The following is a 16,102-nucleotide window of genomic DNA, read 5'->3' on the forward strand; positions in this document are numbered from 1 at the left end:
GAGGGAAACGTCCTGCGAGAGGAGCCGGGAAGACAGTGCAACTCCAAACCTCCGCAGAGCCGCTCGCTCGCTCTCCTCGTCCTCTCCTCGGCTCGCCCCACTCTCGAGCCCTCCCCTCTCGCTCCCCACCCGCCCCCCTTCCAAGAAGAAGAAGCAAAAAAAAAAAAACACAAAACAAAAAAACGGAAAAAAAAAAAAAAGAAAAAAAAAAAGAAAAGAAAAAAAGGGGGGGGAGGGAAGAGCCTTCCCCAGCCTAGTTGCCGCTGCCTCCCTCAAGGAGTGACATGGTGCTCGGGGCTCGTCCTGTCTTTCATTCAAACCCCCTCCGCGCCGCGCCGCCGGTGGGAGGGACCTCGGCGCGCCGCTCCCCCGGGAGGCCGGCGCAGGCCGCGCGGCCGCCTCCGCGCCCCCGCCCGCCCCCGCCGCGCCCGCGGCTCCCCGCGCCCAGCCGCCGCGGCCCCCGCCCCGCCCCACCCCCTTCCGCCCCGCCCGGCCCGGCCCCGCCGGAGCGGGGAGCGCCGAAAAGCTGCCGTGGGACTCGGGAAATCCTAACGCCGGGGAGGCGGGGGCGGGGCGGAGCGGGGGAGAAGCCCCACAACGCTTTTTTTTTTTTTTTTTTTTTTTTTTTTTTTTTTTTAAGAAACAGGCAGGGGAAGGTCGTGGAGCCTTGTCGCCGAGCAGGGAAGTCGTCGTCCTCCCGGCCAGGCCCCCTCAGAAAACTACTCCGTGCCGTCATCCGGCACTTCGCGGAGAGGCGACCCGGGCCCAGACATATTAAATACATACTTTGTTAGACCGCTTATATAAGACTTGGTTTATTTAAAGTTGGAACAAAATGGAGGAAGAGGGTGAAGAGGAAACTCGCCCGGCCTGACTTACGGGTGCCTTCAGCCACACGCGTGAAAATACCACAGTGCCACAAAAGTTACCCACGGCTCCGTTTTCCCCCCAAAACGGCTGGGCTTCCCCGGCCGTGGCGGCAGCGCGCCCCACGGCCTCCACCCCGCAGCCCCCGGGCCCAGGTGAGGGCCAGGTGTGGCACCCACCCCCGGCGGCCAGCCGCACACCTGCCACAAATCCCGGGCGCGCTGGCCCCGTGTCAGCACAGCGGTCCCAAATATTCATCCTCCGAAAGACGCGAAGGAAGAGTATGTCTTGCAACAGGACTATAAATCACCAGGAAGAAAAGTGCGTGAATAACAAAATGTTTCTCGTACACAAATCCCAGCGTTTCTCCTTTTTTTAAATCACTTACTCCTTTAGCACGTCATCAGATTCCTGGGCCTTTCTACAGTGGCTTTGCCTATTTATAAATTCGGGGGGGGCAAAACATGTGGGGCAGCAGTTTCTTTTTGTTCTTATTTAAATCATCAGTAGTATTGCAGCAGGATTGTCAGCTGCTGTATTATCAACCAAATTGCTTCAGAAAAAAAAATAATTATAAAAAGAATTTCTTTAAAGGGACACTTCTCAAGGCTGGTAGAGCTAAAATTAGACTTGCCAGCTGTGTTTTGGTTTGTGGGCACGTGCTTGCACATGACAGGAACATGGAAATATCACGCTTTACTCTGGCAGTTTGCTGTTCTCGTAAGCAGAGGCTGTTGTTACGGATTCCTAGAACTGCCCCATAGCCAGTTAGTTCACTATGGGCAGCATGGGAAGGCGTACGCGTGCTCAAAATACTGCCTATGTATCTGTGTAGTATGCACAGATACACTGTGCTTTCATCACCAGGCAGTAGTAATTATTCATTATTGGTATTTAGGTACCAGTCGTGTGCCATACAGTGGGAACAACACGCCGTGCTTGCACAGGTATTTGCCCCCTGTTTCAGGAGAAAAACTTTGGCAAAACGAGCACTCTGTTCCCAGAGCACTGCACAGGCATTAACCAGTCGCTCTTGCCCATCCGGAGGAGCCCTGTGGAGCACCACCACCGCGCCAGCTTCCAAACCTGCATAAACAGCTTCGGAAGAAAGGCCAGGTTGCGTAAACTATTGAGTATTTTCAATTCCTACTGAAGTCCAAGCTGGCCAGGACTGCACGGTCCCTCGGAAGCTCAGAGCAGAGCTGAATGAAGAAGAAAGACGGGCATGGGAGGAGAAGCCTGCAATTCCCAGCTCCCAGCCCTATGGTTTATATTGCTGCTCAGCTTTAAATACGCTGCCTCTCATAGTAGCGCATGATACTCCTGCTTACGCTTTTTCTTCTCCCCCCCCCCCCCCCCCCGCTTTCCCTGAGGGTGAAATAGACTGTTTGAGGGTTGGTATCTGCAGAAGTGAATAGTGATTACTTGACTGCACGTGATACTTTGAGCCTGACAACTTTCAGATTGTTCTTTCAACTGCCAGAATTAAGTTGTTGTGCTTCTCTCCCCACCTTCTCACTTTTCCCTCAGGATATTAACGCAGTTTTTCTTGCTAAGCAGTTTGCTTGTAGAAGTGGATGTAACCAGAGTTGGGGGAAGAAAGAACCTATGTGTAGAGGGTGAAATAAAAAAGAAATACTAAGAAAGTAGAAAAACGTGCATTCTGACCAAGAGATCTATCTGAACATGCAAGGTTTGCTGTGGCCGTTATTTTAAGTCCAGGAAGGGCCATTTTGGCTATGCCACCTGACCACTCCGAGTATTTCACATCACGGCATGAAATTTCAACACAAGACTTCCACACACCCCCGTCAGACGCACTGGCCAGTAGCACCAGCAGTTCTCGCCAGTAGGAAAAGGTCAGGAGCTGCAGGAGAAGCCGGGTTGTTACCTGCGTGGGTAACAGCTCCACCTTCCTCCTGCTCTCTCCCTGCAAAAGTCTTACATATGCAGATGGTCTGGATTTCCCTTTTCAGCTGTAATCCTGACAAGGGGCTGAGCAGTCTCTGCTGTCTGTTCCGAGTGCTCAGCACCTTGCATGATTGAGCCTTCAGAGATGCAAGATAGAGCAGAGGCAGCAAAAATAGGAATTCAATATAAAAGAGTGGGGGGCCAAGGGGAGAAGACGGGAGGCAATATAGCATAGCAAAAATGCAAATGAACAGCCACAAAAGCAGATTTAGATAGCACACAGCCTCTGAACAAATGCTAGTGCTGGAAAATGGAAAATTTCCATTTGCAAAATACAGACATCAAAAAGATCATCTGTGACTCGGGAGCACACTGTTTAAATAGAATCCCCTTCATTTTCTGGCCTGTGCATTTGAATAACCGAATCCACTTGCAAACTGAAATAGCAGTTTGCCTACCGAGTGTTAAGTATAAATGTTCCTCAAAAGAAAAGACAAGCTGTTCGATCCCAGTGAGCAACAGCGAGCAAACTTCACAACTTTTTTTCCTCCTATCGGAGGCTCATTATCAAGCCCAAGCCAGACCCACTCGCGAGAATCCAGCGAGTGAGCCAAGTCCCAGTGCACCTGCAAAGGCACTGCTGCTGCTGGTGTCACCGACCTGGGGGGAGATTCACAAGACAGCCGAGCAATAAGGATCTCTGCAACAGGAAATTTAGAAATGAAATAAAATAAATGGGAACAGATCAACTGCAAACCAGACAGCCAAATACATTCGAAGGCAGGCGCCAAAAGATATTAACTCGGCAACAACCAAAGCCATGGATAAGAAACCCAGAGTTAACTGACAGGAGAAAAAAAAGAGAATGCTTCTCCCGGCAGCCTGAAGTACAGAAATTACATATCTTTGGATGTATTTTTACCTTTCATAAAACACGGATTTCTTCATTTACATAAAGTGAGTTAAAAGAAAAAAGTGGACACCTAGTAGAAGAACATAATTCAGGTGGTCTCATTTGCTAAAATACAATTCTACTTACACTTCTGTTTGGTTGGGTTTTTTTTTTTTTTTGACTAAGCTTTTTACCTATCCTATGGAAACCTTCTAAAGACATAGGTATCAGAATCAGGGAGCAATTCAAGCATTTTCTAGCTCCTTCCTCTTGAAAAGCAGCAATACATATTCTAGAAGTATTAACTTTTGACAAAATTATGTCAAAATTGTCTAAGTCAGGACTAGGGAAAATTTGCTTGTTGAGCAGCAGAAATACAGCTACCACCACCTAAAGCAATATAATAGGTTAAAGAAAAAAAAGAACAACAATTATCTTGGGCTTTTTACATTTTTGACGCCGTCTCTCTGCTTTTATTCTCTCTATTTACTCATTAAAGCTATTTCAAAGGAGGCCATAGTGATGCTTGACAGCTTGTTTACAATGGGTTACAAGAAGAATACTGATTTTATTTCTAGATCTGTCAGCTCCTTCAGTCCAGGTACCTTAAAACCATATTGATGGACACAGAAACTTGCTATTTAATAGTTCATTTATCAAGCTGATTTGCCTAAGGATAGCTAACTGAATTTCTAACAAGGGATATATCCTGGTGCAACCATCAGTAAAACATGTGATAACCGTGGAGGAGGTGGGGAAAAAAAAGACACAGAGGAACGAAACACTTAGCTTAACGACAACAGCTTTAAGTGTCGGGATGGACAAAATCTCTCTGAGGTGGGGGATGCCACCTTTTTCGGACATCCTCCTCTCACAAGAGACCAAACACCCCTGAGGGTGGCTTTCCCCACACACTCACATCTCCCCCACCTGCGTGAAAAATCAGCCAGGTTTGCTCTTCGCTCTTCAGCACTAACCATCACAGCACCATGACATCTAGAATTAGGCAGAGCTGCAGGTGGCCTAGAGTAAATCTAAAGGAGTTAATGTATGAGATTTGGGACAACAGCAAAGGCTTGCCATCTATCTGTCATTAGATTTCATTGTTTTTCCCTTTATCATCTTCTATCTTAATACTATGGCTCAGGTATTTCCATTGGTCTACTTCTACATAGAGGCCCAATCCTAAAGGAAATCTACAGACAGCAGCAGAGTGAAAAATTTTGGGAAAAAGTGAACAACAGTGAACATTCACTGATACCAAATTGTTTGTGTTTTCCATCTGATACACTCTCTTACCTGCACAAGCAAATAAAACTAGCAGCAGTTGTACAGACAGCCCAAAGTTATGCATTAAGAGTCCTTTCTGCAGATGTTAATGGATACAACCAAAGTAAAAAATATTCTTATTCTTTTGTCTACCGTCTGTTTCCTACGCACCTCAGAATGCTTTTGCAAGTGTTAATTCGTTCTGTGATGTGGAAGAGAATTAAGTAACATGACCAGTCAGCGGCGATGCCCTAGTTGTCACAAAGAATGGTGGGTTGCTCTCTCCTTACAGACCGTCATCGCATGGTAAAGTCCAAAGCAAACACAACTGATAGGGAGAAGGACTGGTACTTCCTTTCAGTTCTGGTGGAGGTTCATGAGGAGAAAAAGCGGTGCAATGGCAGAGAAATGCTACGTGAAGAAACGGGAGAGGAACATCAGCTGTAGCGTATCACCGCTGTACCCTTAACTAGGATCCCACATCAATAATTCAGGGCTTTCAGAAAACACCGGGATTTTGCACAGGTTAGAAGACATGCCTTTCAAAGGTGGTATTTTCTATAGCAGCTCCACATGACAAGTTAGTAAATATTGCATCTGTTCTTGAGTCTAAACTCTTAGGATAAAAAGGGCAAACAAACCCCCAAACAGTCAGAGGACTAACCAAGGCCACTTCACTCTTGCAGCATATTAACTTAATACTACCAGCATTAGATATGATACAATTTCAGAGGGAGAAAATTCTCTGCTTCCCACCTTCCCCCCTCCAAAGTCCTGCTTACTAGTCACTTTCCCCACCCTCTGTTTACTTAAAATCAGATTGTAATCAGGGAACATGATATTTTTTTCTTAAGGAAGTTTATTTCTGAAGGTAATGGGGAGACGTAAATATGCCGCCTGTTTACTGAGGCTCATAAACACACAAGAACACAGGCAATTAATTGTCACTGAGAGAGTTCCAGCAAACACGCAAAATCCTAGCTTTTTAGGGCATGTTTAACTAAATGTTCACCCATCATGTACTGAATTACTTAGTGAGATATTAATTTTGTGCTCCAGCTGAGGGTAATCACAGAACAAACTGGCATTATTCAAGTTGCTCTATGAAATTACAGCGAGGGTAAGCTTAAGAACAAAGGCCAGCAGGAGTCGAGCCTCTCAACTTGAAAGGAATTATCTTTTCCTCTAATTGAAGTGAGGGCTGTTTTGTTTTGGTTTTTCTTTCCTTCCTCTTGCTAAATTTCCAGCAACACTCCTTGGCTGAAGGTCTCTTTGCAACAGGGCTATCGCGGTTTAAGCCCAGGACCAGGGGCTCATCTGCCTGGGAAAGTTTAGTAACGTAATTGCACCAGCATCCTCGACAGCTAGAGTTATACCCGCGTAAGGCCTCGCGTGGACATTCTTACCCAGGAGCGAATGCGCTGGTAAATGCCCCTATTTACGTAAGCCCAGAAAGACTAGAGGTCTGGGTCCTGTTTTCCTGCTGGTGCTGGCCCTGACTTATGCCATGACCTTGGACAAACCAGTTCTCCTTCTCCCTCCCTTCTGGCTCTGTCTCACGAGCTTTGACTGGAAGCTCTTTGTGGTGAGAACAATCTCTATGTTTTTACAATACCGCAGGGGAACCTTGATTTTGGTAGGGCACCAAAACAACACATCATCAGAAATCTGTAATAATATATGTAAACAGCTTGTTCTTCCACCATCCAGACAGCTGCTGTTAGAGAACTCACAGGCTGTGGCATTTTTTTGCATGGGAAAAAGTTAACAATAGGCAAGAATAGAGGGTCATCTCAGGCTACATTCCATCACTATCAAATAGAATACTTTCTGCTTTCTCCATACTTATCCTTCCAGCATGCCAAGACACATTTCTTCTTGTCTCTTTCATATCTGGCAGGCTTATTTGCCCACTAAATAACTCTTCATCTAAAGCTGGCTGTAAATAAGGCCTGAAGGAGCCTTTGCTAGTAACTTCTATTTCATCTGTTTGTAGACCCCCTTCTAAAATGCAGTAAAATTATGGCACTACCTTTGCAATTTAGCCCAAAACTTCATTCAAAAGTATTCATAAAAATAATTTTTCATTATGACTACTGCAAATGTTATGGTTTTGATGAAATCTCAAAATATTACATCTTTTTTTTTCAGTTTAGTTCAAATTTTGATTTATTTTATTTTTTTCATACAAATTCTGCCTTGACCCAACTGCAATAAAAATTTCTCTACTTGGTTCCACTGAAAAAGGAAAAATCAGAGTCTAAAAAAAGTCTCTAACATGTCAAAAATATTTTAAGCAAAAATTCTCTTTTTTCTCTACACACGTAGGAAAATATTGTTTAGGAATTATACAGATGAAATACCACTATTTAAGTCAGTCTCTAGGGAAATGTGTTCATCAGTTGTTTGTTTTTAATTGAAATTCATGACTGGGAAAAGCAATCTGCACTTTATTTTGCCCCAGTAAGCCCTACAGTAATTCAGAGTCTTTTCAGTCCAAAGTATTTTATAGATAAAGTAAAAGCACAGGTTATGAGAAACTGTAATCTTCGGCCATAACAAAATGCTATTCTTCTCCTTCTCACCTAAACACAATTGGGAAGTGAAGTAGAAACCATGTGAAAACACTTACTAGGACCTCTAGTGCCTTGTTATCAACATGTAAAGCTTGCCTGTGACATTACAAGAAAAATTATAAGTGTCCACTAAATATGGAATCAAAAGATTGTGCGTAACGATTCCCAACAGAGGAGGAATTTCCGGCTCTCAAATTCTGTCTCACCCAGATAGGGAGAAAATGCATAGCAAATGGAGAAGTACAGTACTGGAGTTGCCTAAAATGTTCCACGTGCAGGTAAGCTGGAGACTCGAACCAATTCTCCATTTTTCAGACCAGTTCACTCTTTTATAGGAATAATGGCATTTTTTGTAATGGACAGCTTCCATTTACCACAGAACCAATGCAACCTGCCATGCAAAATCAAACCCTGTGTCACGCCAGATTACTGTCCATCATAACCAAAGAAAACGTATTGAACTGAATATATTTGGTTCAGGAAATCTGTATTTTGTCAGCTGCAATATGGCTCATTGTCCATTAAGCAGTACCAAGCCCACTCTGAACAGAGCACACGGTAGAAATGTTTAACCTCCCAATCCTATACTTGTCAACTTTCCAGAACAAAAGGGAGGGTGATACCTGACATCTAACAAAAACAGAGTTAGGACAGCCACTTTCCCGTACCAGAGAAATTCTTTGGGTAAGAGATCATTTATTTCCTGCAAACAGACAAATGCTAATTATAGCTCAAATCTTCCCTCTTCTTTTCCTCTACCATTTTTTTTCTTTTCCCTCCTCCCCTCCCCGGTGCATCTTTTCTTCAGTCTTGTTCATCAAATATCTTTTGCCTTCAAAAAAATCTCATCAGATCTCTACATTCTCCTTCATCTAAAAGTTATCTGTTTTGAGAATAATTTGCCTACCTTCTTTTATATATTCCAGCTGGAGTTTTTAATAAAGCACAGGGACTCAAGGCTACTGTATTTTTATTAGGAGATGGTGGAAACTTTATAATGATTTCTATTCACATTCAGCAAACGCTCTTCCCTATTGTTCTACCCTATTCACCTCTCCCAACATCCTATTCCCAAATCGTTTTTACTCTGTAATCCTTCATCCGTTTTGTCTCCTCTTCATTCCTGTCCCCACCTAACCCCTGTCTTGCCAGCACAAGTACTTTCCTTTTCTTAACCTTTTCTCCTTTTTTTTTTTTTTTGTTTTGTTTTGTTGCCCTGATTCCTCAGTCACAGATGATTCAGGTTCCACTGATATTTTCTTGCTTGTGTCGGAGTTCTTTGAATGTAGAACCAAAATATTCGGGGGGGGGGGGGGGAAGATACCACTGAGCTATTCTTTTAACTTGGAACTCCATGCTGCTAGATGGGAGGAGAAAGCACTGCGTGTCATAAACATCTAAATTCAAGTCAGCCAAGGTGCCTCAGCAGGGTTGTGGACAGAGTTGGGGAGTTTGAAACATAGTAGAAGGTGAGGTTATTAAGTTCATTAATAGGGGAAGAATTGGGTCTCAAACTGAGGATCCAATCAGTCTCACCTCTTACTGACTTCTTTTCAATAAAGGGATTTAAAGAAGTTTCTGCTAGGTATAGATGTACACAGCTTCCCTTTTCCTCACAACCGCAAGCTGCACACTCCTGACATCAATACACTTGTCTTTTCAGGATCCTACAGCAGCAAAATATATCAGCTTAAAAACATAAAAACAGTCTTTGCCAAAGATTTCTCACCTCACATACAACAGGGTAAGAATGACAAGGAGAAAACACTAAAAGCGAGGAGGAGTGAAATACTAATCTTTTCATACAGTTTTCCAGCTGAAATACTGACACAAATTCAGCTTGCAGATAATTTGCGGTTTGGCCACTTGGTACATTCCCACCAAGCAAAGGTAGATGTTTCTGTACTGTGAAGAGGTTGTAGGAGAAAAAACAACAACTTAATTTCATTTAATTTGGGAGTTGTATTTTAGCAATAGATATTTCTTTGTGCTAGTCATCTTATCTGAATGTTTTGTCAGAAGGGCCAGTAGCATTCTGTCACTATGGGGGTTTGACATTTCCCATGATATCAGACCTCCATTTGAGTGAACTACTGGTTTGTCAGATCTCTACTATTTCAGCTGCATATTTTCATCCTGCAGATCACATCCTCCCTTCAAATTCATGGTGAGAAATTTCAGTCAAACCGTTTGTCCTCTTCTTGTTTCTCAAGAAAGATAGGAAGTTTTTTTCCTGTGTTGGAATAAAGTGGTGCCAAATGTAGGCAAAAATGTCCAAGCTCATCCAGCTGCTTCTCCTTGGATAGTGGCTGGAAGGATCCCAAAGGAAGACAAGGTTTCTTACTACATGTGGAAGAAGGAGTTGAAATTTGACCAAATGAGTGACTCTTTCTGCTAGGGATGTGCCTTGTGCCTTGTGAAAAACTTTCCAGATTTGGCCACATGAGAAACATTTAAAATCACTCTCAGCAAATACCTCCTTGGGGTTTCTATACCTGCTTCCCTCCCAGTTCCCACAGACCTCTGCAGACAGACAGGGAATGGCACCTACGTCCCTCTTAGCTGTGGGGAAGCATGCGAACGGCAGAGGAGCACTGGTCTCACCTGAGCAGCACAGCAGGAGACACAGATCGCAGATATGATAGGAGATGCTGGCACCTAACTCTAGTAGTACTATGGGATATTGCATTATTTTTGCAATTATGATACCGGTGTGCTGTTAGGGTATTGCCCATCACTCACTGAGATGAGGAGCCGTGCAGGAGGGAGCACAAAAGGAGACTGAAGAGCAAAAGAGGGATGTGCCTAAGTCATAGGGGGAGAGGAGGACAATACCTCAAGGCACTGGTGTTGTAAAAGGAGCGCAGGGTGAGTGACTGTTACAGTCTAGAGTGGAGAAGAATCAAATGGGGAGCTGGAAATACCTGTGCAAAATGGGATGTGAGATTAAGAATCGACTAAAATGAAGAATGAAAAAGCAGAAGCAATGGCAACCAGGTAGTTAAGAAGAGCCAAATTGATTTGGGAAGCTAGACAGGACAAGCGAGGAGCCAAAATGGGTGAGAATGGAAGGGGGAAGAGACGTGTATGAAGAAAGGACAGCCCTTCCCCTCTGCATCCTAGCCATAAACCCCAAATACCTGATGTTCACCACTCCTCTGTTGTCAACAAAAATCATCTACGCCCAGCTGCAAAGTGATCCAGTCCCTTCTAGCACTGGTCCACATAGATTATTAAAATCTAATGCTGCCAGACTCTCCATGTGTCTGTGATAAATAGAAAGATTTCAACCTGGCTGACAATCCATTTGTCAATATGCATGGGATGGCATTTTCAGGTTCTTTTTTTTAAAAGCTAAAACCCTTTTCACACATAAATTAAATTAAAAGAACAAGGGGGAAAATTTCATGTGATCCCACATTTAAGGTTAATGAGTAATGGGATAATTATAATGAATAGTAAAAAGATAATGAGTGTTCACAGAGAAGCCCATTACAATTGTGTAGACAACCATTACTCTGTAATTTTATACATTTTGAACACTTGACTTTGCAACCTTAATGCTTTTTTAACATTGTTTTTGCCTGTGTAATGATATATAACAACCTCTAGACACCGTCTGCAGTCTTCGTATTTCCTTGATCTCTTTCAAACAAATTTTAGTACTGGGTATGAGAAGAGGCGAGTGATTACCTCATTGAGCAACAGCCAGGAGATAGTGAGGGATGCATTTGGTTGTTTCCTCTCAGCACATTCATAATTCCAATCTCAACAGCTGGGACCATGCTACGAACTCTTGGGCTTGGTTTGTCTGCTTTAAAGCCTCTGCATTTATGACGGTCCTGTCAAAATTTCTTGATTCTGCAGTTTGCTTCTCCCATTGGTCTAACAGCCGAACCCAAGTTAATGAGGCTTCAGGACACAATTAAATATTTAATGGTTCAGTTAGGGTTGTGGCCAAGAGCATGGCATCAACCATTTTCTTGATTCCTTTTCATCTAACACTGTGCCGATTACTTTAGTTGTACGTGCTGTCCTTCACTGCTGGACCCCTGCTTAGACATGGTACTAGGCACATTTTTTTAATTGGAAAGAGGCATTGCATGCTTACGGACTATCATCATATTTCAAGCTTACTGCTAGGAAAAGCCAATATTAATAAGGGTTGCTTTTGCATTTCTTCAGGCATTACATATTTTAGCTGCAAATGTCAGCTCTTAGCAAGTTCTTAGCTCTTGTTTCCAAAGTATAGTAATATTAATAAATGCCCCATAGCACTGTCCCAACTCCTTGTCACTCTAGCAACGCTGGGTCACCTTAAAGCCACTGCAAGTCCCTAAACATCTGCATCATTCAGACTGGAATCCTAATGTGTACCATGTAGCATCCATCACTACACTACCTGCATGCTTATATGCAGGTGGTTCTCTTGGCAGCTGAGATTTCTATTTGCAGTAAAAGAAAAAAACTGTTTGCAGTAAAGAGCAGACACTTTGGGGGACCAGCTCAGTGACTCAACTACCTGTGGAGCACACATTCTCATTTCCAGCTGCATGACCGTGAAGCAGGCATTGCAGTCTGAGTGGAAAAGGAGAGTTAACACTAAATAATATTAGATAAGGGCCAATCCCTACTCAGCACTCTTCAAACAGCAAGAGAAACATGTCTTAGGTGTAAAGTGAGAGATCAAGTAGGAAGAAACGGTACTGAAGAATGATAGGGCAAATGAAAGACCCTCCCTGCATGCCTTTGAATTGGTCTTTTCTGTTATTAAGTTCTTGGCTATAAGAGAAAGGTGACAGAGATCCCATGCTCTTACTGTCACAGCAAGTCATTCACTTGTTCTTCAACGTTACAAAAAGCAGTATATGAACTTCACTGTATTTATATCTCTAATTTTATGCAATAATTTAGTTGCCGTCTTCTTGCATGAAGGAAACACAGTGACACCTAATTCAAGAGCTAGCCTTGTAACAGCACTAACCAGCAAGGCAAAAAAAAAATCAGGTGATGTATGGATACTTAGTTGTATAACTCCTAGAAAGATGAATGAAAATAGAGACTTGAAATTCCAACGTGCTGCTTTGAAAAGCACCATCTCTGAACTGAAATGATGGATGGCTTTCTATATACAAACACTTAGACACACGTAATCCATGATCCAAGTAGGCTAGTAGATGACAGTGTGCCATTGCACGCTTTAGTCTTGCAGGACTGTCTGGAAGCAGTTTGACCCAGTTCAGCAGAATTCTCTCTTAAACATCGCAACCGTTTCCTGAACCAGCTATTAAAAACCATTTCCAGCAGTGGACTTTGCAAGCTGCACACCCTACCACTCGCTCCAGCTCCCCTAGGAGCCACAACGCCTGTGGCTCTGCTCGGTGTGTGGCTCCGGTATACGTTCAGTGCTCAGTCCCCAGCTCTGGCCTCCTCCTTAGAGCTGGTGGTTGTTGCACGTCTGCCAGCATGAATACCAGTGCCTTTTGGCCAGGGAAGAGGTGTCATACCAAGCCTGGGATTTCTGGAATATGATACTAGGATTTCTACGTTAGCCTGATGGAGCTTCTAAATGTCCACCTTAGTCGCTTTATATAACACAATAGAAAGTATATTAAAAGACAAGTTGCAAAGTAAATAGCTAAAATTTCTGGAGTACCAGAATTAAGACTGCTTATTCCACCTTAACTGCTCCCTTGAGCCTCTTCATTAGAATAAAATCTGCAGAATTACATCTAATTCTATTGTGAGGGCCCCTTGCCTTGTTCTCAGTGTTGGATGGGCATTGCTAACCGAACGACAAAACACTTCGTATTTTATTTTCTCATCCCTTTTTAACGCCGTACTGTGTTTACTGTACAGCATTCAAACTCTGCTATGAAGACAGAATTATTAATGTTTGCATAGACTTTCGAGCAGGTGTTTTTCACTACAGTGACAGCATGCTTTATAACACACGTAAATGTATCTTCCTAACACCTGAGGAGATAGAGAACTATGTTCATCTCCAGTTAACAGGAAGGCAACTAAGGCACATACAAAATTAACTAAAAAGTCAGCACTGGGTTTTGGTGCACATTTTAAGGAAGGGCCTACATTTTCAGAATACCGTGCATCATATAGCACAGTCCTGCTCAAAGACCAGCCTTCCGGCAAGAGACATACGCTTATTGGTCCCAACTCGTATGTAAACTGGGGGCTTCAGGTAAGCCATCCCTGCCACAGCTCTTCCACAACATTAAAACCTGCAGCTCCTTCTCAGACAGGCCTCAGCCACAAAGCTCTCAGAGCGATGGGTAGCAACAAGACCTTCCTGTCCCCCTGCCGTGGGTTCAGCCCACCAAACTGCAGCAGCGAGCCCCGTGGATATCCTGGCAGCAGAGAGACCTGCTGAGCCTTGGCCGGCGGGTACTGCTCCAAGCCTCAGACCTGCATGCTAATCTCAGTCTTTTTGCTCAGTAAACTTAATCCTACTCTTACAGCAACTGAAAAGAAAGATTTTAAATGGGAAAAGACGGGAAACCTTAACAATAAGCATTTCCATCAATCCTTTTCTATATATAAAATTAATGATACTGAATTGTAAAACTATCAGAGAATGAAGCAGTAATTTTACAAAATAGAGAGCTAAAACAGACTCCAAAGGATTAACATCCACAGTAGATTATCCCCTCCATACTAAATTGGGTAATGGATTTCTCTGAATAGGATATTTCTTTATAGCAGAAGCATGAGATACTCTTTTTAAAAAGATCTGTAATATCTCACTTTAAATATGTCTTTTGTTTTCTTTTGCTATTTGTTACAGTCACGTAGAAGTAGTGATCTTGACTGACACAGGTGCATATTCTTGTTGAGATGTCTTAATATAGTGGGGAGGAACACACAAGCTACATGTGATCTTGTTCGGAAAGATAGAGCAGAATTCTCCGCTTGAAGATTTCTGGTTGCTAATGGAGTACAGTGGGACTCAAGTAAGCAAAAATAGCATTGTGGTTAAGATATTGGACTAATCTTGGAAGATATCTTCTGGTTCCTGGCTCTGCTGCAGACATCCTGTGTGTCCTTGGATAAACGCCTCTTGTGAGGCTAATTTCATTTATGTGCTCATGTACATAGTAATGAGCCTCATAAACAGCCTATAAATATAATCACTTGAAATAATTTTTAAGGTACAATCTCTCATATTCAGTGAGGGATTTCATGTTCTCTTGGGAAATGAGAAAGTGTTTGCTAGGCTAAAGGCATGAGATGGGTTTGGATCTATCTCAATTTCAGTGGCATCTGTGTGCACATTTAAATTTGGCATGTGCAGACCATTACGATAAAAAAGAGTCTGCATTATTTGCACTATTTCTCATTTTCTTTCTCGAACTGGGATTGTTCCCAATTATAGGAACTCAGACTGTAGGAAGCAAGGAGAAACACACGTATAGATGATGATATCTTTGAAATATGCACTGGCTCTGTGTCCTTTTTGTTCAGAATTCTTGGAAACATCCTGTAAAATCTGTGTGCATGCACAAAAGTTGTAATTATTCACACAGACCCTACTGTAAATCACAGACTCATGTGTACATCTGGAAGTTACACATCTCAACACACACAATGCGTGTAGTTATACAGTAAACTTCTACAGGAAGGGTGGTCCTAGAGCAAATGCAGATCTGCAAAATCTGGTAGCTAGGGTGGTATTTCACCATTTGTGGTGCAAGCTACTCCTCCTTTGCTGCTTTAGGGGGTTTGTTGGTACTCTGGCAGCCTCTGATACAGACATCCAGAAATCCCAGGTAAAGAACTGCTACTCGCAGCAGGTCTACATCAGGTGGGCGGCAAGTGCAATACACCATGGACCCCGGGACTAGCCAGCAAACGCAAACTGTGTCAAGGTTAGACCACCATAGTGCTCCCAGTTTTGTTTCTCGATCCTCATTCAGCCTCTTCCTTTTCAAAAAGAATTATCTCCTCCAACATATATCTTTACACAGTTGTTGACCCTCTATGGCTTAGATGAAGCAAAAAGTAATAGGAATAAGTAAGTTATACAAGTACATTTTGTAAGTCTGTATCTATTGTCTTCACCTACCACCTATGTCTAAGACAGATTTTGTAAAAACACAGCTACCTGCTTTCCGAGGTAGACATGCCTTACTTGGGATATGTCATTATAGAAACTTCTTTTTTTTTTTTTTTTTTTAACTTAATATATCCAGTTAAAAAGCTATGCACATGCAGCCATTTCTGTATGGATTACTTACAGGCAAAATGGTGTCTGTGTTTGACAACTCACCCCATCAGGAATATGTTTGCCATAAAGCAAAAAGAGTTTCATAATATGGAAGTGTAGCTGAAGGTACTCTTGATGATAAGCTAGGAAGTAGTGTTCATTATTCATTTGTACAGTAACTATTGTTTCCCTTAAATCTCTATAGCATTCCTTGCATCATGTTACTGTTTTCAAATAACCAGAAAAGCCAATACCTTAATGAATCAGACTACTACTAAATAGCCTAAGATTGTTAGAATACAAAAAAAAATCAGTTCCTAACATAAAAGGGAGCAGGCAAGAAGACGAAATTAAGGACATAAG

The 16,102-nt window shown here is 42.8% G+C and overlaps 1 protein-coding gene across 1 annotated transcript in view; it reads right to left on the reverse strand.

The window, feature by feature from the left end:
• RBMS3 (RNA binding motif single stranded interacting protein 3) overlaps positions 1-16,102 on the reverse strand; it is a 730,467-nt gene that overhangs the window by 458,343 nt on the left and 256,022 nt on the right. The gene's annotated exons all lie outside the window — the stretch shown is intronic.

This window comes from Harpia harpyja, chromosome 1, assembly GCF_026419915.1.
Source record: "Harpia harpyja isolate bHarHar1 chromosome 1, bHarHar1 primary haplotype, whole genome shotgun sequence".
Classification (NCBI taxonomy): Eukaryota; Metazoa; Chordata; class Aves; order Accipitriformes; family Accipitridae; genus Harpia; species Harpia harpyja.